General features: G+C 33.9%; 1 long non-coding RNA gene across 1 annotated transcript; it reads left to right on the forward strand.

Annotated features, from left to right (window-relative positions):
* The first annotated feature begins 42 nt into the window (after positions 1-42).
* LOC124091386 (uncharacterized) lies at positions 43-21,803 on the forward strand. Its single transcript, XR_006851346.2, has 3 exons — positions 43-197; positions 17,323-17,444; positions 20,726-21,803. It is a non-coding gene; the product is annotated as an uncharacterized LOC124091386 (long non-coding RNA).
* Positions 21,804-23,282: the final 1,479 nt, after the last annotated feature.

Consider the following 23,282-nt stretch of genomic DNA (forward strand, 5'->3'; position numbering starts at 1 on the left):
AAGATACTCTTTGAGAGTATCTTTGCACTTCAGTGGCCGAGACTCTAGAATGAGCACTGGAAAAATTAGCCCAGGGCCTCTGTCTCTGCCCACGGTTTTCAAATTAAGAAGGATGCCCTTGTTCTCAGTGAAACAACCTTAAATTGTGCTTCAGGAGGACTCAGGACATCAGCTCTCCAGGCCCCTGGCAGTGCAGTGTAAGTACCATATGTAGTCCTTCCAAACTAACCAATGCTTTTCCCACTGGGATCAAAATTTGGGGAATTCCCCTTTTAATCTGCTTTTCAGTCCAAAATAGCATTTTTACAAAAGGTGAAATGATAACTGAATTTTTTTTTCTATACTTTTGTGGAACTCTTCCAAAAATTAGAAATACCTTCAGTCAGGGGAATCTTAAGTCATCAAGCCACACGATGTTAAAACTGTATGTGGTTTACTTTGAGAACATAGTTAGTGAGGGCTTGACACATATATTTTGTGGTACCATTGTGGAAATACCAATCATATAAAGAAAATTAGTTTATGGTCCCATGACCATATTGGGTTGTCTGAAAAACCGGGGGTATCAATGAGGCATTTCCTGATGTATACTCATACTATTTATAAAAGATTAGAAGAGATATAATTCCCAATGTGGAGCTTAGATTGTTCAATCACTTACTCAAAGAAACAGTGGGAGAGGTGAGTAAGTTAGAATCTGCAACTCCCAAAGCAGAAAATCAAGCTGATTTCTTCTTAAATTATCATACTTGGTTTGGTTCAGATTCCCAGAAGTAGAAAAAAAGGGGGGGGGGTGGTAATTTCAAAATTTTTTTATTTGTTGTTGTTTTCAAATTCAAAAAACCATTTTGGCCAATTCAATGTTTTCCAAGAACAAAAGCACAGCAAGAAAACAAGTTTTCCGAATATTTCACTAATGTATTAATGGTAATAATCTCTTTAATTTGCCAACTGAGGGTGGAAATATACTTGAATTTAGTTTTAAATCTCAGATGCCTCAATATCCCTATTTTTGTACCAGAGCAATACATTGTGTAATTATCCATTGGAAACTGTAAGGCAATTTCCTTGAAAGGAGAAAAACACAGATGGTATTACATGTGAGTTGTTACAGAGTTATTTCAATCCTTTTGGAGTTCCTTTCCTACAAAGCAACTAAAATTTAATCTTTCAATTGTAGAGGGGATGAAAAATTATATAGCAAATAGTTAAGTAGTTGGCCAGCATTTTAGTTTACCCTGAAAATAACTCTAGAGATACCTCAAGATCTAAAATATATTGACTTTTTTTCTGATATACTAGGTTTCCCTAATTGGTTAACCAGATTTTTTAGATGTTATGAAAATGGGGAGAAACAAATATGAATAGAAGTCAATATTTCTTGATTATTCATCATAATCCAGATATATATAACCCAGAAATACTCTAAAGGAATTAAAATTCTCTTGTACCTGCTCATTGCTTACTTTAAATAAAAAAAAGTGGATGTGTAACCGATGTGATTCTGCAATCTTTATAAAAGGGAAAAATGGGAGTTCATAACCCACTTGAATCAAATGTATAAAATATGATATGTCAAGAGCTTTGTAATGTTTTGAACAACTAATAAAAAAGTGAATTCTTTTTTTAGGAAAGAAGTTATAGATCTTTTAAAATAAATCATTAATCCATTGTCAAAAAAAATCAGTGTTCATCTAAGTTTCCTGGGGCCCAAAGAAGTGTCAGAAGATGAGTTTTCCAGGCTGGGGATATAGCTCAGTTGGTAGAGTGCTTGCCTTGCATGCACAAGACTCTGGGTTCAATCTCCAGCACTACCAAAAAAAAAAAAAAATGAGTTTTCCATGGAGATTCAATCAATGTAAAATGTACTATAGTATTTAAATTGGCAGGAAATTAGAAAAGGGCAGATTCGGTATATCTAAAGGCTTGTTGGGGGTAAGCAGTTCACTCCATTCATGAACATCATTTCCCTTCTTGTATTTATATCATACTCTACAGTATACATTATATATTAAATTGTAGGACTTAAAATTCTCATAGTAACCATGAAACTGCAAACTTCATAGTGCAAATGAGAAAAGAGAGTTTCAGTTGTTTTCCAAATAACCTATATCTGAGATTCATCCCAGTTCTTCTGGTGAAAAATTCACACCCTCTTCATTTGCAGGCCAATATGACTATTTCACTTCTCTCAAATCCTGGCCCTTGGATGCCTCACAAAAGCCAAATCTGCCATCTCGCTAATTTCCAGGCCACCATCAGTGACACTACTCACTTGACACCCTACATTAGAGAATAATTGCCATGAAATGCCTTCTTACTTTCATTTTAAAAAATATCTTTTGAAGTGTGAATATTTAAGCAATTATTTTTTTAAATGAGTTAGAAACAGACACTCACATTGTCTCATTTGAAACTGTAATAATTTACATTTTTATTTACATTTACATTTACTTTTCATTTACTACTTACATTTACTTTTAAAAGTGTTACAATTTACACTTGAAAGAACCAGGCTTTGAATTCCGACATACTGTCAAAGGACTATGCAACCCCAGACACATGATCTTTTTGGACCTCATCTTCCTAGTCAAATGGGAGTCTGGAGTAAGGGACCTCTAAGGATATGCTCTGCTCTGTGATTCTTACAACTTTTTTTTTTTTTTATCATAGATAAATGCCAATCAGACTCATGAATGCAAATGTCACTGAATTATCTTAGACCATTTGGCTCACCCACAATTTCAATTTTCTCTACGTTGTGTCCACAGCATTGAACATGACACCTTGTAGAAAGTATTTGACAAAAATATAAAATAAACAAGTAATGATCTAGTAGTAAGCATCTCAATAGATCCAACCTCCAATGTTATAAAATGAGGAATTTTTTTCCTGGTTATACAAAAAACCCACTTGATCATTATACCATTGTTATATATATCAATCCAGATTTGTGCATCAGAGGTAAATTTCCACTGGCATCAGGTAAAAATGTAGAGAAGACGAGAGAGAGAGAGAGAGAGAGAGAGAGAGAGAGAAAGCGAAAGAAAGAAATAAGTTTATATATAGTTTTAAAATGTGGTGTTGGTATATATTCTTTGCTTGGGTAAAAAAATAAGCATGGAAACTATTTTCTTTTAAAATCACTTGCTTAGTGGTGCACAATTTAAATGCTAGACTTCCCCAAATAAATGTCTTTACTTAGCTTCTAATAGTAGATTACACTGATGTAAGGCCATTTAACTATGTCTAATATATTATAGAAATAGCAAATGTAGACTCAAAGGCTATTTTCCAGAATCAGTTAAATTCATTTAAATTAAACATCACATATTTATATTCAACTCTAATCGTGCAGCAAAAATAACTGCACTTTCTGCCATACCTCCGTTTTCCTCTTCTCTTTTGTTGAACAAAGTTAGTTCCAACTCTGTCCCATCTTCCTAGATTCACCTGGTTCTTACCATCAAACTGTTAAAGGATGTCAGGGTTGACTAAATTGCTCTATGAATATTTATTTCTTTATTTGACACATTTATATCTAAAGAAATCCCCTATAAATAATTTTGTCTGACATATGCTCAATCTTTTAAAATAGTCTCCACAATTCTGAGTGACAAACTCAGTTTCTAAAACCACCTTTTGAAACTCTCAGAGGCAGATAAATCATAATGGCTACAAAACAACTACAAGTTTTAAAAGATTCTTATTATTCTAAGAAAATAACAGCTCTGTTTGATTTCCATTACAGTACCCAGGAAAGGAAAATAAGGGCTTTCAAAAGAAGTGAAACTATTTTTTAAATGATTAGGGGACTTCTGACAGTGTTTGACAATTCCGGATGATTATTACCTAGAGTGAATTGATTAATACCTCTGACAAAATTAATAAATAGACATGTTAGGGTTTTAATTGAACACAGTTTTGTAAAAAACATGTCTCTCCAATCTCCTTAATATACATATATACAAATATATAATATATGTAAATATATGTATATATAAATATATAAATATATTCATATATATTTAATTTAATCAATGAAATAAACAGAAAAAATACCTATGTGTCTGTAAGCCATACCATGGTTTATAAATTTGAATTTCATTTGATCCTTCCCAGATCATTGCATTGCCCTCAAGATGATTTTTCTTCATTAAAATCTGCAGTGGAGTGATTCATTTAGGGAGATAAAAGGGGAGCCCTAGGGTCAGTAGAATGACATAGTGTCCAGTGTCAACTCTTGTCCTCTTTTGTTTTCAAAGTTTGGAGTCAACCATTTCCTGGTTTGTTTCTGCCCACAGATCTCCCATATAAATTCAGAGGAAATAATGAATCCTATGAGTGTCTCCAAAGGAGACTATGTCCCCAGAGAGTGGTTTAGTTTGATAGTGTTGACTTTTACATCATTTACATCTTCCTCTTCAAAATACTTAGCTACTTGGCCAAAATTAATTCACTTCATGTTATGAGAACAAATCACAAAAATAGATCCTTTTTTGTTGTTGTTGTTGATAACAGAAAAGAATGGAAAAACAGTTATGATAGAGAGGAAACTGCTCAAATAAATACGTGTTGAGACAGTCTTTAGGGCTTTGAGTAGGAACAGTTTCACTTGCATTTGAGCCCCAAATTATAACCTCAAGTAGTAAAAGAATACTTATTTTTCAGCAAACCAGCAACTCAAGGGTTAGAGATTAATATATAACTGATGGTGGAAAAGAGAAAAACAAACTCTTCAAAGATACTTCTGAAGTTTAAATAGTGTCAGGCTAAACAAAATAAATGGATATTAGCTGCAAAAATTCCATATTTCAGAACCAAAAGACTAAACTGGGTTTAGGGGTTATTCACCTCCAGAATGATCACACAAGGCCCACTAAGTTCTTGAACAATAGTTACTTATACTGGGAAATTATCTCACCTTACCATCTTAACACTGGTACTATTAAATGATAAGGTCCAAGGATGGCATGAAAATAGCTCCTCAATTTTAAAGGATTATATCTTATTCTTCCAGCACAGTTAATCAAATCTGTATTGGTCTACATTTTTGAAAAATCATTTAAATACTTTTAAATTTTTAATTCATCCAAATAGCATTGTAAGAAATCTATGATAGTTCAACTCCTGTGATAACAAAGAAAGACAGACATGCAGGACAGATTCACATGTTTACAAGGTTGAATTTTATCTGAAAGGAAAATGACTATTTCACGGCTTGCATCATCAGCTGATAAATTAAAATGTCTGTGGTAAGAAACAGCGTATATAAGGTTTCAAAATGACTTTCATTATCCCTCTATTCTCTTGGTCACTTGCAGTTTTCTGAAAACCTTGTCTATGTTTCAAGTATGCATAGGTTAAATTCTACACAGACCTTTGGAGGTAAATAAATTCAGCTATTTCAAGTCACACCAAAGAGGAGGGAAGGCTTTTGTTTAAGCTTATTTTCTCTATTATACACCTATAGATTTTTTTAAATCCCCAGAATTTTAAAATAAAACTTCTTTCTTAAAAAGAGGGAATTAGAAAGTTAAGTATGAGTAAAAAAAAAAAAGTGTTAAAAAAACCCACAATGTCAGACAAAAGGGAGCATATAAATGCAAATACCTAAAAATTTTATCTCATATATGTTGCCACGTGTAACAGCAAAACAACAGTTTTGAGCTTAAAGAGAGATTATGGTGATGCAGTTGTGAATGATAAATTTGTTTTATTTATATTACAACTATAACAACAGATATGCAATCATGTACAATTTATAAAATATTTTTGTTAAGATAATTCAATGCAAATTATTTTATGTGACATTGGAGAATCAGATTTTCATATTGCTCTTAGATGAAAACAGGAAGATAGTGGAAGATAGAGAAAGGTTTAGTAATTCTGAATCTAGAAAGTTGGATAGTGATTTTTTTTAATAAGGGTATGTTAATCTTCTGAATCTGTTTTATCTGTTCTTGGAAATTCATGTATATTTTCTTGTATAATTAAATGAGATTTCTCTATTTACTTGGACCTGAAAAGAGTCAGTTAGCCAATTTCTAACCTCTGGATTAAAAACACCACTCTAGGGTGAAAAGTCTCCAGAAGGCCTGCTTTTTTTTTTTTTTAAGAGAAAGAGAGAAATCTTTTTGTAGATGGACACAACACAATGCCTTTATTTTTATGTGGTGCTGAGAATCGAGCCTGGGTCCTACCCATGCTAGGTGAGCGCTCTACCACTGAGCCACAATCCCAGCCCCAGTCCTGCTTTTAAAGTGAAAGGGTAACTAGAGAAAGACAATTGGAAAGACCAACCAACACTCATTGCAACATTCGAAGTGGAAATTGGTGCTTGTAACAATGGAAACTGAGAAAGTAAACATTTGAAACATATAGAACTGGAAAGATTCTCATAACCTTCTTCTCTCCAGCTCACCCTGTGTTCACATTGTAGGAAACTGGTACATTTTCTGGTACAGGTCAAAATTGCAGAATGTTCTAGACAATATATACCATTTTTAATGTTTGGAATTATTCTGGTGTGATTACTAGTTTACCTGATAAATTTGAAATCCCCATTGAAATGATTAAAGCCAAGAACACTGGGCAAGAGCAAAGCAGAGGCTGATGACCCAATGAGGTTATTGGCACAGCCTAAGTGGTGGTGGACTGCTAAGGTATTTATAGTACTGACTTCAGAAAGTCTTGACTTTAATGACCCTTGTGAAGTTTATCTAGACAAAGACCCAATTATACTAAAATATGTATATCACTGAGTTTTTAGGCAGTTATCTATATAGGACCATCAATGTAGGTTAAAATCAACATTCATAGTAAGACTTTTGTTTTTCCATTGGTAAGATGTGCCTTATGTAGGATTTTGTAAAATATCCTAGTGCCAAAAATGGCAAAATTCTCAAGACACCTTGAGACATATTTCTTCATTAAATATTCTGACATAGTCTCTGTGCATTACCAATTCCCCAAACATTTGAATACAACTTAAAGCACTTAACTACCTGATGCATTATATCCACATCTTTCCAAACATGTTTCTCCCAAACATGAATTCCTCAAGTTCTGATGTTGCATGTTTAATAGTCACTGTAGCATTTACTATAAAACCATGCGACAACAGATCTCTGTGTTCTCAAGAAAGTATACAGACCACCTGGAATTCCTACATTTAAAGATAGACAAATTAACTCCAAACACCATCTGATGACTTTTGATACCCTCATTTATGAAGATGACTACAGTAAAAATATATTGCAGATGTTTAGAAGAAAAACATAAGCCATACCACTTATTTCTTGTAGTCATGCATTTTATTCCTTCTTTCTTTTTTTTTTAATTGTTTAGAGGATTATTAGAATGTGTCTTGCTTCCAAATCTTTGAAGAATACAACATGTTATGCTGCTTGATGGAAATTTTAGAAAACTAGAAGATGATCATGTGGGATGATGGATACTTTTAAATATATTTTTTCCCGGCATTGTTTAAGCCAAAATAGATGAGTTCTCTTTAAGCGACTGACTTCTTTTTAATCAAAGATGTAAAGTTGAAACTGGGAATAAATTACCGATATCTACTTCTCAAATTACCAATATCTACTTCTGTCATAAAAAATATTGTATCTATAAGTTTAGGGAAATAAAATTGTAGTTATTAAAAGGACATTAAGTAATAGAGGCCACTACTGATTATTGAAGGTAAATTTCTTCCTAAATACTGATATAGTTAAGAAAAACCTCTCAAATAAGTTAAAATCAAATGGAATTTCAAGGGGACAAAAATACCATTTAATCAAATTAGGAAACAGGAAAGAAGGATAGAATAGCATATGAATAAAAGATATAGAATTTGGGCTGAAATTCTCCTATCTGAGCTCTCAAATAGAAACAGAAGTAGGTTTTAGGAAAAAAATCTACATTCAGTTTTCATTTCTCTGTTGTACTTTTTCTTTTTCATACTAAATCATACCCAGGAAAATATTTACTTGTTTGAGTTTTTTGGTTACTTACAAACTCAGGGGGCAGTAAAATAAGGTGTCATTAACAAAAAGCATGTTAGATACTTTTGTTTACTATATAAATTATGTGTATTTAAGCTTATTTAATACATTCAGCTTGAAGATATTTTCAGAGCCATTAGCAAATTACACAGTCTTAAAATTCATAAATATACTTTAAACTAAGAAGAAGCCTTCACTGTGGCTCAGGACTCCCCACTCAGCTGATATCAGAGCACGTTGCTCTGCCCCTCCTGTGGTTTTTTTTCTGGTGTAGTTGGAGTTATAGCTGTATGTGGACTTGCCACGTTCCTGCCCAATAACATACTATGCTACTTATGGGTGAAAATTGCCTTATTATCATGTAAACTGTGAAATGAATTGCCTTGAATATGTACTTCAGAAGCAATTGAATAAACATGCTTCCAGATTTATTCAGACATTTCTAAATTCAGCAAAACCACAAAATTTCAAAGACTCAAAAATATTGGAGCTTAAAGGAATACTGCTCTGCTTGATTTTTGTCTACAATAATTCAAATCGTAGATTTTGTTTTGGGAAAATATAATCATAAAATTTTGATTGTTTTAAAGCTATATATCATACTAATTATTAGGAATATGACTATTTATATATCAAAAGTAAATAAATATAAAGTTCTCCCTTTTAGCTTTTTGGATGTAGATTGAGTAGGCTTACTAAACATCATTATCACTAGGGGCATTCTAGGTATTTATTAATTTCCACTGATCGGGTGATATTGTCCTATTCAAAAAGTATGCCTGGTGCATAGTTTTTGGATGAATTGATTCAAAGGGAAAAATCCAACCAGAGCCAGAATCAGACTAGATATCAAACTAGACTGCAATATCAAAACAGTACTGGTTTCAGAGAGGACAAAAAACAGTTATTGAAGGTCCAACCTCTGTGTATCATTTAAAACAAAATAAAGCTGAGAACCAGGAAGATACACTTGGTAGCACTGCTTCATAGCAGGAAGTGGAAACATGGCTGAGATTGTTATAAAACAGTACTGTGTGTGTTTCACTTTTCTCTTTGAGGGCTAAGTGGTAAAATGCCACAACCTTTTTTTTTTGTTAACTTCCCTTACAGAGCATAGAAAAAAACTAAAAAAAAAAAAAATTGAAAGCTTGGTAGATGTTCAGCTGTGTATCATTGTATTAAAAAAAAAAAAAAAGAATAAAATTGCTGACCTTAAGAAAAACAGTACTTTTTAAGCCCAGAATGAAAAGAATGCTTCCACAAGCATTACATACACACAAAAATTCCTAAAACGGTTTATTAAAATGAAGAAATGAGCTGGTTTTTTTTTCAAAATTCTTATTATTAAGGAACCATATTCTTAATGTTTCTTCCCAAAATTCAAAGAACAACATCCTCCAAAATCAATTATTCAACAGAAAAACTGAGGTTTCATTGCTGTTTGCTTGATTTAAAAAATATTGATACTACTTACAGAAGTGGAATGAAAAAGATGGAAGAATTCTCCAAAGAGAAACTAGTTCTAAAATTGAACATTTTTTTCTTATTGGCTCGTTCTTAGATTTTCTTTCCCTCGGTCATTCTTTCAATGGTATATGTAACATAAGATAAACTAAAAAACTACACAGGCTACTTTTCTGAACATCAGGGAGTCTCACAGATGATTTGTTTTCAGGACAGGAAAAAGCAATAGTTTCACAAGACAGGTGGGTTTACCCAGTAGTTCACCATCTGTATCTTGAGTTTCAAGATAGTTTTCTCAAAATCCAATGAATGGCCTCACTTTCTTTTCTTTTTTTGGGGGTGGGGGTGGGGTGGATAACCAGGATTTGCACTCAGGGGCACTCAAACACTAAGCCACATTCCCAGCACTATTTTGTGTTTTATTCAGAGACAGGGTCTCATTGAGTTGCTGAGCTCATAGTTGCTAAGGCTGGCTTTTAACGTGCAATCTTCCTGCCTCAGCCTTCCAAGCCACTGGGATTACAAATGTGTGCCACTGCACCCTGCTCACCTTATTTTCTTTGTGTCCTCCCTCATCCTAAACGGAGTTTTATTTTGTAATGTTAACATAATTTCTAGAAAGAGATTATGGTGACTCTGGTAGTTTATTTTCTATTATTGACATTTTACTCATCTGATCTGAGCCAGATTTCTAAGTATTTCAGTCTGCTTCTCAATCCTAGAAAAAGCACCCTAGGGAAATCACATATTTAGACACCTAACTTCTTGTTTCCTTTCTCCCTGTTGAAGCATTACTGTTACCCATAGATTCACTGAAGCTAACCACAGATCCCTTTTCTGCTCTGGATGGTAGAGAAAAATGGTGTTGTCATTCACTGTTTTCCTTGATCACTAAGAATTGACAATTCAATTGGATTATGCAGGAGGTGTCTTTGCCTTCACAGGCATCTCTTCTTCTAATTTCCTTAATGCTGAAAAGAGGAAGAATTTTCACGAAGGAGAAGCCTGAGGTCAAAAATACATCAAAGCTTGTCATTCTGTTTGTACTGGCTTTGCATTTACTAGGAATCCTTTAAGAATACTTGATACTGATAAGAATTTGGGGGGGGGGTGTTCCTTTAAAGAGCATAGTACACTTTCTTTGCATAATTAAAGATTTAATGAAGACTTGGGGAGCTAATATTCTGTCCCTCTTTCTGTGAAGAGTAAACAACTGTGTCATATAATTGTCGCAAGCTGGACAGTCTCAAGGAATCTGATAGTGTAACAGATTTGATGTTGGTCTGCCTATAGAAGATGGTTGGCAGTATATTTCTGGTTCTAGGACCACCTCATCTATTTTCCAAAGAAATATTATTGGTTAGAGAAGATATGTACTTTTCAAAATATAAGGGGAAATGTTCTTATCCTTTTTACATCTTTTCACTAGGATGCTGAGAACACCTGAGAAGCTTCTCTGAGTAATTGAATACATAGAAATCTCACATCCAACAAAATCTATATACAGAGAAGAATGTAAGAGTCTCACTACAACACCTTCAAGGCTGACTTCATGTGGAGCTTACAGGTAGCCTTGGAGTATCTCTGGCATTAGATATTCCTAAAATACATTGCTGGAGCAATATAGACTTGGTAACCAAATACCGGGGAATCTTGAGTGTCACAAACCTGATTATAGCACTGAGAAAGCAAGGGAAAGGGTAGGGCTGGTCTAGACAGGAAGGGGGTTTGGTAAAGTTAAAAGGTAAAGACAGAGTGAATATGTCTGTGTTTGACTTTTCATTATGTCAACGACTGGTAAATGGTAAATTGACTGTTATTTACCATTCTACAGGGTAAGTAACAGTCAATAATAAGTGCTCATACTCACTGCTTTTCACATGTGCCAGGCACTATCCAGTGTGCTTGTACAAGTGTTAACTTTGTTCTATTGTGAGGACAATAGGAAGTGAGTACTAATGTCACCCCAATTTCACAGATAAAGAAACTGAAATAGATTTTAACTTACTTTATGCAAATGAAACACAGGTGGAGATTATAGGTTCTCAGGTTCACATAAGCCTGAAAGAGGCAGAAGCAAGTTCAAATCCAGAAAGGTACTTCTGGGTTGTTCTAAACCAGTACACTCGACTTTCTTTCCAGTAAATACAGCTGTCATCTACCTCTCAGCCCAGCAAAAAGGCCATTTGATTGTAACCTTGCCTTAATCGTTCCTCTCCAATGAAACACAAGAAAGGAGCCCAAATTCCCACATCTCTGAATTGCCATTTTTCTCCCAGTCAGTAGCCACAATCACTCATATTGCTAGTTACTTTGGAAAGTGAAAGGATGTTTTAAAAACCATTTTTTTTTTGTAAGAATAATCGGTGGCCACTGAGGAAAATATGGAAAGTGGAAAGATGTAATCGAGTGGGAGGGAAAAATAACATGGTATTTCTTTCCCCTACGTAACAATTAAATTTGAGAGACATTTTCCTCTAATTCTTTCCTTTACCATTAATTAATTTCTGATAATATTTGTTGTTTTCTCATTTAGCATTGAAGCATAAAAAAATACCCTCCTAAACCTTCTCTAGTGTTCAACTGCACACCGAATCTGTCACACGGATACTTTCATTTATTCATTCAGTAATGATTTTGTGCTTATTATTTGATAACAAATGTGTCATAAGAGTAAAAGCAGATGGAACAAAACATAGTTCTTGTCCTTCTGAAACTGAACTTCCAGTGAGCTGTGCTGATGATAAACATTTCACTAAACATAATCTAGTTATGTAATAAGAGTTCTCTCAGTTCTGAATAATATTAGCAGGGTTTAAGTTTTCAGAAATTTCTTTCTCTGAATAACGAGAGTGAAATGAAATTATTCTGTTTTACTAGTTTTAGTATTAGGTAAGAATATTAAGTTTGAATTTTATTTTTACTTTTTTTTCACAAGTAAAAGATACTTTCCAATATTAAATAAACTGTGACATTGACAACAAATTAAGGATTATCCCAAAATAATCAGTCTACTGATGGACTAAGGTTTTTAGAGTAAGAGTATTTATGTTTAAAACTGGTCAAGATTAAAAGAAGACTCATTTTAAGTCACATTTGTGCATAGCTTAATTCAGTCACACTTTGTTACTTTTAATGTTTCATATTACTGAAATATTTTGTTCCTAAGACAGATACTTCTGATACATCAATCAGGCTTTGTCTCAGTTCTTAAGTACTATGCCTAAACATATATAATAATTTCACTAGAATGGATTGGGTTGAATTAAATTGAATAATTAAAACTAAATTCCAAGAAAGAATTTTTAAAGGGCAAAAATGGCAAAAAGAATTTAAAGAATTCAGCTACCATTTTATAAACAGTCACATTTTGGTTTTTATTCTTTCAGAAATTCAAAAATATCAATATTGTATTAAATTATTCAATTATATTTACCTCCAGTCCACAAAAAGAAATATTTATTGCTATAGGTATCTGCAATAACTGAATTATGTCCAAGAGAAGAAAAAAGAACATGGCTTATTTTTTATAGCACTTGATCAAAATTTTTGAAATAATTAATTTTGTACTAGAAATTATCACAGCGATAGCAAAAATTACTTTATTACAGTATTAATAGAAGGTCACCTAATTATGTTAATCTCCCTTTGATCAAAGGTGTCTGTTAGTTACATGTAATGAGCATGAATTTATAAAGCAAATCTGTTAAATGTAGTGTTGATTTCAATGATTTTTCATCTTAACCAATTATGTTTGTTTATTCTCACATGCATAGAGGTACAGATTGAATAAAATTTTCAGGGTGTCTATAAATATCTTACTGCATTAGAAAACTTGCCCAGCATATTCACCTCAATGTATTCTCCTGTAGCACACCTCCTACTAAGGCATTGTATGTTACACACATACACACTTTGCCATGTGTATGTATTTCTGTAGGTAATATACAATCACAATTTGTACCAATGTATTTTAATTTCTATTAATTTTTGTATCTGTATAAATACATCCATGGGTCAATAAACTGGAAATCAATTGTAAACCAAATACAGGCATAGACGTGTAGTTGCCATCAACCTTTGTGTGACTTTTTGGTTTGTCGCCTTGCTTTATTTGCCATTAACCATTCAGCATTTTCATCCTGTGCCAGTTTATCATTTTCTGTCAAACTCTTATACTCTGTTCTCCTTTATGCCTTCACACTTTGCTATGGTAGGCACAGGAAGTCCATGTGTTCCTGGTCCAACAGCAACACCATCACTTGAAAGTATATTAGAAACAGAATCTCCAGCTTAAACAGTAGACCTGACTCCAAGATCCCCAGCAATTTGCTTTGCATGTTAAATTTAGCAAAGCATACTTACATTCTAACCATCCTGCTGCCTGTACCTTGCACAGTGGAGCTGTGTTGAAGTGAACATACCCTGGATATCAGTGAGCAGGTGATTTGGTTTCATTGCCTTCAGTGTTCCCATTAAAGTATGTCACAGATAAAACCAAGCACCATAATTCAGGGAATTTAGACCCCGGTAGGACTCTGTAAGACCTTGTGTTGGAATCTAACCTGATTTTCCATGCAGAGCGCACTGCATGTTTCTTAGAAGGGTGATTATAAACTAATGAAATGAATTTTATACATACTCTACCATGGAGTGTTGATTGCTTCCATGTTATACCACAGAAGCTGGCACCCAGTGATATCCGGGCTTGTTGGCAGAGTCTTTGCCCGTCACCATAGAGCTGGATAATATTGCATGCTGGTTGCCCCACTAGATATAAATGTCCATTTGCCAGTGATCACATGGAATTTCCTGTAGCAGGTCAAAATATAGTCATTCTTTAGAAAAACCATGAAAAAAGTGAAACCTCCTAGAACTTCTTCTTTTTGTTCTTTCCCCCACTTTGATCCTCTGGTGAATTTTCCTATTTGCTCACTTTACCCACATCTTTAGGATCAATTTCTTACGAACTCTCTTGAATTGGTTATTAGAAGCCGAGGAATCAGACCCAGCTAGCCCCTTATAGTTTATAAGTGCCATCATCTCTATGAGCTTCTTGAAATCACTGATGTTCAAATCCCTATTTTACAGATGAGGAAGCTGAAATTTGGACCTAAGGCACTGGCAGTAGTGGCCTGAGGGAGAAGTGACCTTATATCTTTCACCCTAAATGCTTTCATTTTTTCCTGTTTAACTATCTGCTTCTCAGAAAAAAAAATTACCTGCTCTCCAAGGCCCTTTGCTTCCCTTTGTAAATTTAAATTACCCACTGCTTCTCTGAGCCATATGATTTTTCACCCTTAGTTGATTTGGGGTTTTATTTTTATTTTTTGGGGTGGAGTTTATTAGTTCATTATCCCTGTATGTGACAGTTGGGTGCATTTTGAGAAAGTCATATGTACATGGAATTTAATTTTATATTGTTTCAGTTCCCAGTGTCCAACTTTCCCTCCATTCATCCCTCTCTTCTTCTTCTTCTCTATTGCTCTACCTTTCACTCATTTATTTATTTTTAATTGGTAGAATCCACTGTGATATAATTTAAACATGCATATAGCACTTCCATTCTTTCTCCGTCCCTCTCAATCTCCTTTCTCTGCTCCGCTCTTCTTTGCTGTGTCTTTATGAGACTGACCACACTTTCCCCCACCCCTTTACTTTGCTCGACGCTTCCACATATGAGAGAAAACATTCAACTCTTGATTTTATAAGTCTGGTTTATTTCACTTGCATGATGTTCTCCTGTTCCATCCATTTATGGCAAATACCATAATTTCTTTCTTCGTTATTGCTGGGTTAAACTACACTGTGTGTACCTGCCATGTTTTCTTTATCCATTCACCTGTTGATGGGCACCTAAGATGGTTCATAGCTTTGCTGTTGTGAATTAGGCCACTATAAACATTGATGTCCCACTTCAGTATGCTAATTCTTTTGGATAAATAACAAGGATTGAGATCACTGGGTCATATGATGGTTTCATGAAGATTTTGTGAGAATAAGTGTCACATAAGAAACCAAATGTAGTGACAGTTCAATTCCAGAGCCTCCTCCCAGGTCTTGCCATCATTCTGCTCAGGTGTGCTAGCAGCACTCCTGAGGAGACAACCTTAGTTACTGGGTGGTGAGGAAAGACACTGAACCAGTTTAGAAAAACAAGAGTCTGGGCTCAGTGCATTTGCTCACATGAATATATGTGAAATGGGATAGTTCAAGTATTCTACAGGTAAATATGATACTTTGACCAGTCAGCATTTTAGAACTGAGAAATGACAAAGATTGGCACATCTGTCATGTAGTAAAGACTGCTTTCTATTAAAAAGCAGTAATGCAGCACATTTGTGTGTTCCATGTTATCTCTCAATATCCTGCAAGATAGGACACTTCAATATAAAAGAAACATGTAATAGTCATAGGCTTAATTTAGCAAAACCCAGAGCATAATAGCATTGTGCTGCAAAAGCATTTCTCATTCTCTTGAACATTATATTCTCTGTGCATTTTCAGAAGCTGTATAAACATAATTAGCAGTTATAGGGATTTTCTGGAAAGTTCCCACATATCGTTACCTCACCAAGTGGGATATTTGTAAGAACTCATGATGAAAAGTTTTAATAGAACTCCATAGGTACAAACATGTGACTCCTATTGAAAAAGTGATATCTTACTGAACACATGACTTTAGAAAATGATCATGATATTCACCTATACTAACTACTTCACAACACAAATACTTTTAATAATTTTCTTTATGGGAAAATGTGGTTTTATTATTCTATCTTCATTTTTCTAACAATTTATTGCTCTAACACTTTAATGTTATTTAGTTAAGATATGACAATTGAGATTAGGAGTAAGGAGTTATAGATAAACACTCAGTTAGGTAGGTAAATGCTGAATAGATAAAATAAAACTAAAGAGCAAAGAAAATTATTTATATATGGAACATACATTAGCATGAATCAAATTAGCTAAGTATACAACCAAATGTAAATATATTTTTATGAAACAAAAATTTATGCTTTCATAAATCTGGATAAGCAAAATAATCTGTAAACAATACTTTTAATTACTTTATGAGTTTGGTACTTGTTCAATGAAAATAACAACTGTGTGGAACTGGAACATACCATTCCAACTGGTAGAGACTACTATACAATGCAGCTATAATTTAGCTGCTGCTTAAAATAAGTTCACACATCATTGTTATTAACTTTTGTATACATTGATGTTTAAGCAAAATGAAAATACTAGAATAATTTTCTTCATTTTATAATTTTCATGATATTATGGATATTTTCACATGGAATCTTTGTGCTTATTTTTCACATGGAGTCTTTGTGATTTTGTAAATTGTTTGGCAATAAAATTATGTATTTCATTTCAGCACAGATGTATGGGGAATGAAGAATATGCAAGATTAATGACTATGTAAAATCTTCATGTCTATTATATAAAAACTTATATATCCAATATATAAAACCTAGAGATCCTGAGTTTTCTTTTTACATATTAGATATAAAATTAAGGAAATAAAATATGGACAAATCTGTGTTGAAAAGCAAAGCAAGTCACGTGGTTTAGGTAGAAACTACTTCAAATGCTAAATATTTTGTGAAGGAAAACATGTTTGTGGGAACTGAATGGGAGACACTGTAATTTGGGTAGCAGTTGATTCCAGAGCAGTTTTTCACTTTCTGGTTTGCTGCAGGCTGTTCTCCTCCCCACTTTCCACTGCCTAGGATGATTCTTTGATTTGCAGTTTACTCTGTCTTTGAGTTATTTAGAAATAACACACTTCACAACACACTCAAAGAGAAAATTAAAATTACCTCTTTTAATTTTGCATCCTCAGACAAGAAGGAAGAAGAATGGAAGAGAGACAGAGAATGGGAAAGAAGAGGCAGGGTACCACGTCCTCAGAGGCACAAGTACTGTTGCTGCTGCAGTGGTCTCTACTCATCCTCCAGTCCTCAGGTAGTAGTTCCAATAAAACGACTTCTTAGATGTCTTAAGAGATTTTCTGTATTCAATCTCTGTCAAAATACCCATTTGAATTTAATTTAGAATTAGTCAATATTTCATTCCCAAAACAAAACAAGAGCAACAACAATAAGAATTTAAAGCAACAAGTTGTGATTGGAACCCTGTACTGATGAATTAGATTAGAACAGAGAACAAAAGAAATACCCAACCTTTTCTGATATACACACATAGACACTCATACATGTGCACATTCTCTTTGTGTGTGTATGTGTGGGGGGGTGGTGTTCATAGCAGTCTAATGGAACAACTGCCATTAGAGTTATTATATAGTTGTTGGGGTGGAACAGTATGAAACTTTTCTGTGCAACTGCAAAATTTATACATTCTTTGGGAGGCTCTGAAATATAGGTGTGTAATGCTTTTTAATTCATGTATATACTTACTCACTAATTTTTTTTCTGCAATGCTAGGGGTTGAACCCAGGCCTTGTGCATGCAAGACCAGTGTTCTACCAATTAACTGCATCCCCACTCACTAATTCTTAATTTTAGGACATCTAGTCAGGCTAAGAATTATACAAAGTTCTCTGAGAACTTTAAATTAAATAAATCCTTATTCAGTCTCTCCTTAGTAGATTTTGAATCAAGTTATTGTAAATAAGGGAATTAACAAATTTAAAATGTGTTAAAATATAGAGAATCAGAACATATAGTCATTACACTACAGTATGGGAAATGGAACTCACATGAGGTTTCTCACTGGGACCTTGTGCAATCTACTTAATATCTCTCAAGATCAATTGTTTTGATAAAATGAGGGTCATAAATTTTCTCTCACAAAATTATGCATCACATGATAACAAAAGCATCTAGAGCATAGAATAGGTGTTTGATAAATATCTATTTTCTTTTATCACCCTCTGGCCACTTTCCTAAACATCTGACATATAATCTACTTGTTAACTGATAGGTGCCTTCCAAGCACTTGACCAAAGGATGGAGTTCTTATCAAAAAATAGTGCATGGCTTGAGACAAAGCAACTCTTATTAGCAATACATTAGCTAAAGAGATTTCAACATAATGACAAATGGTTCAAGGTTTAGGATGGCATAAATGGTGATTAATGTCTACACCAATAATTTATTAGGCACACACACCCTTCTCTTTCACAAATGCTGTAAGCTCAAAGTGCTATGACAACCTTGGATAATGAACTGTGAAAAAATATCTCCAGAATCATCTAAGGAAAACAAACATCTAGGTACTAACTGGGTGACAATGTATTGGCTACTTAAGGTATATCTCAACATTCAAGAAACACAGGCTTTGTTTTTTACCAGGGGGATTGCAGAAGTAAGGGAGAGTTTTTCTTGTTGTTGTTCGGTTTTTTATTTTATTTTTATTATAAGAATGCAGGTTGATTCTTGGGCCAAATATAAAAGAACTTTGCAAATATTATCCTTAAATGCATTCGGATATATCTTGCTGATTTCCAAGACAAGGATCTCAAATGTATTATGACTTGTGAATAAAATATGGATGGTAAAGAATGGGGAAGGTCATCTGGGAAAACTAAGTTTACCTTAGAAACTAGGTAAGCAGAAGACTCATGTGTGTCCATATACAGAGAGCTTTTTATTTGTAGGTAATAACGAAACATATTTACAACAATCGTAGTTATTTACTTGAAGACCTATAATCAAGTGAAATGTGACTGACTTGAACAAGAGACAACAATATCATCCTTACTGGATAATTCTAATGAATGGCAACTTCTTTGTTATGAATGAAAATGAAACCCAGTCAGATAGGATATTCTCCTCTAGTTATTTTCCAGTAGTTCTCACATCCCTCTAGAGCTTGTTATTTTCTTGAACTTGCTCATTTTTCTTCTTGCATGAGGTGGTGTGTGGAGTCCACTGTGATTGAGTATAATTTTCCCAGATGAAGTCATAAAGAATGTAATGAACACAATGTTAGAGCATGATCTGAACAGTATGGAGTGCTGCCCAGACACTTTAATTCTTTATTCGATTCAAGACAAAAGTACTTTTTATGGCTATAATACCACATGATAGACTTATATTGGGTTCTTAATTAACTAAAATCCTAAATTTTGTTTTGTTTTTCACATTTGCTGCTAAGTTATATCTTTTTGATCCTGAGCTTAGTTAGCATTTTTTCAGCTGATTACATTTAGTTCATCACCTCAAGTTAATTGATCAAACAGATCCAATTCTTCTCACATCCAATTCTTCTCCCTAACCCTAACCCTAACCTTAACCCTAACCCTAACCCTAACCCTAACCCTAATTATGGATGGTAAATTCTCACATTTTTAAATTTAATATTTTCTATCCAAACCAATCCACTTTGAATTGGATTTTCAAGGTAGAAGTTTATTTCTTTGTAGAGATTGTATTTTAGACCTTTTAAATGAAGGGTTAATATGTTCCTATAGGAAAATAGATAACGTAATCTACAGAAATCTCAGACTTAACAAACTTGGAAAGATTTGTTATTTTAATGTTTCAGTGTTTCTGGGTATTTGGGGTTCAGTAGAAAACCTCAGTCATACTTTGCCCAAAGCAATTCTTAAATTTTTAATTATGCGTAATAAATCCAGGCATATTTAATCCGTATATTTCATGATTCATTTACACTTCAATCACTACGTTGTTATTTTGAAGAACTATTTGATGTCTGTAAGCCCTTTGAGCCTTTAATATATGCTTATAAAACCCAATACCTCCTCATACATACACACACACACACACATTCGCTCACACACACATTATTTGAAAATGGATCATTATATTTTGCTCAGGGGGAAAAAATCAAATGCTTATACTTGGGGTGTGGTTTTGGCCTCTATACTACACTTGGCTAGATATTATACTCAACTAAAAATCATTCCTCTCTGAATTCTTTTTTTTAAAGCACATTAAATTTTAAATATCTAAAATAATATTTTGGAGATTTGTTGCTAACCAAATAGATGAAAAATGTAATTGAAGGTCTAGAAGATAATTTATAAACCTTGCATCTCCATTCATATCAAGTTTCATAAAAAAAACATTGCAAAAACCCATCCATAGTCCTTATTTCTTTCCTGATATTTAGACCAAAATATCCAGCTGGTTCTGTACTTTTCTGTTCCAGTGTGGATAGTATGACCCTGTAGAAAACTGATTTGATTCTAGTTTCATCTCCTTTTTCCTCCAGAAAATCTCACACCTTTCTCTCAACCCTTTCCATTGTTTCTTTTGCAGATTTCTCACCTGGGAAATGCTATTAACCATCCACCCAGCTGCCTGCTTCAAAGCTGACAGAGTTATGAACCATGGAAGAAGAATTCCCATTTCTTCTGGACATCACCCACACTGTGGAATCTTAGGATTTCTATCTCCCAAATAGAGCTTGAATCTATCAAGGATCTACCCAATATGTATGTCTGAATGATTTTAATAACTGCCAAATTTTTGCTTTGTTTCTAGTCTTAATTTCATGTAGTCTGCTTTTCCCATGGCTATCCAAATAATCATTCAAAAATGGCTCTAATCACTCCCCTATGGCCTTCAGAGTAAATTCAAGTCCTGAACATGGCTCACAGGTATCTCCAGGATTATCTCTCCCCCTCACTGTCCACCATTCCTTTTATCTTTTTCTGTGCACTTCATGGGAACATAATGTCCTTTAATTTCCTTCTCTCACCTCCAACCTAGCTAAAATCCTCTCTTTTGCCTAGAATATTTCTTTTTTCCCCCTACCTTACTGAGGAATTTTTCATACATCAAAAGAATAAAGTTTCTCTCTGAGCATGCAATGTGGAGAGAGGAGAGGAAGGGAGAGAAGATGGGAGGAGAAACAAAGAGAAAGGATGAGTGAGGGGACATATAGGCTTTCTGTGGATCAATTCATAAAACCACTGTCCTCTGGAAAATGTTAATTCTCCATTTTTTCATAATGATAAATCAATGGTCAATATAAAAATTATGAGAAGGGATAGAATATACATAATAAGAGTGAGCACTGTATCTGGTTTGAAGAACATCATTAAATGTCCTTCCAACCCTTAGAGTGTCATCAAACATAATAATAAAGCCAAAAAATCACCTTAGGTGGCTCCCAGATGAGTACCTTTTTTTCCTAGAAGAATAAATAAAGATTTATGAGGTGATTATTCATCTCCTTTCCTCCCTTTCTCCTTTGCCAAAACATAAGAAAATGTTCCATTATCAACTTTGTCAGAAAGGTTGAGAATTATGGGAATTTTAACTAAATTGTATATTAGGATCTTGCTTCAGTATGACCTAGACATTCAAAATCCAAGTAATTTCCAATAGGTTGATTGACACAGCTGGATGAGCAGACCTACTGCACAGTTTGGTGACCATGTGGGTCTCATGCATTCTTCTTCTGGGGGAGGTGTTGCTGAGTACACCACTGGTGAGAGCACAGGGAACCCTGAAGCTTGATGAGTCAGATCCTTTTGTTTCCCTTACCTAATGAGAAAGATAAAGCATCCTACGGACATGAAATACCAAGAGGAAAGGCACTGAAAATGGGAAGGAAGGACCACTTGTTCTGGAAGAAAAGGACTTATACAACAGAGATAGAGAGAAATGTGACAATTACTTAAAGAGAGAGACAGAGAGAGAGAGAGAGAGAGAGAGAGAGAGAGAGAGAGAGAAAGTGCAATTGAGTCCTGCTAAGCACTTAGCAATAGTGTGACCCATCAAGTGAGCTAAAAGGATTTTAGGACTCAATTTCCTAATCTGCACCTAAGAATTTTAAATTTTGACCTAAACATTTGGATAAATGACTAAACTCAAAATTAATAATGCATACAATTTTTAAAAATTGTTTATGTGTAAACAATGGTATCCTGTAATGCAATTCTCCCTAAGTCCGCTCCTGAGAATGGGTGATTATAACTGATTATAAAATATGCAAATACAGGTATTTTGATGGCCAGGTAAATGAACCAGGTTCCAAATTTTAAAATGAAAAAGATGAGAGCAATTTTAGAACATATCTAAAAGAGAAAATTTCTCTATAGAACATCATTATTTCCCAAATATTCCTGAAGTAAATAACAGGAGTTTTGGAAAATATACACTTAAAGAGTTGTAATATTTTCTGTTATATATTCATGAAATTTCTCTAGAAATGGGGAACTTTTCTCACTAACTTCTTGTCTCCATAACAATGAAAAGTCAAATATGATTCCAAGAGCAATGAATTAACTCATGTGCTTATCAGCAGCTTCTTAGCTTTAAACATCAACAAAACAAGGGTATGGTTTGGGGATTCAAGTGAAGTAAAGAATTAAACTTTTATTTAATCAGCTTTACAGGAATTTCATTTCAGAGTAAAAAGGTGAAATTGTGTGCTTATCTTTACCAAGTAAAGCAGTTTTGGAAATGCATCTCTACATTACAGACACCATGATCATGAAGGTATTTGCTTCTTACCCCCATTGTAGAGTCTTAAATTAATTTGTATAATAGGCTATTCAATAACATGGAAAAATACCAGTTTTTGCCTCCATGAGATCAATGAAAAAATATTCTCCCAATGTTGTAATCTATTTACAGTAATAAGTGGAAAGAAAAAATTATTCTTCTTCCTCTTTTTATTAATTTTATGGAGCCATTTGGAGCAACAAACAACAGACAGATTAAGGCTGTTGGAGTCACAACAAGACCATCAGAAGCTGGTTTTTTTGTTTTGTTTTGTTTTGTTTTTTTGTCTGTCTCATAGCTGGAAATCAGGAACCACAGCTCTGAATTATTGATTCATTTTGGTCACTGAATTTGGTCTCTA

The sequence above is a fragment of the Marmota monax genome, unplaced genomic scaffold (assembly GCF_021218885.2).
Source record: "Marmota monax isolate L192 unplaced genomic scaffold, Marmota_monax_Labrador192_F-V1.1 WCK01_AAM20220418_F8-fsc00072, whole genome shotgun sequence".
Taxonomy (NCBI): Eukaryota; Metazoa; Chordata; class Mammalia; order Rodentia; family Sciuridae; genus Marmota; species Marmota monax.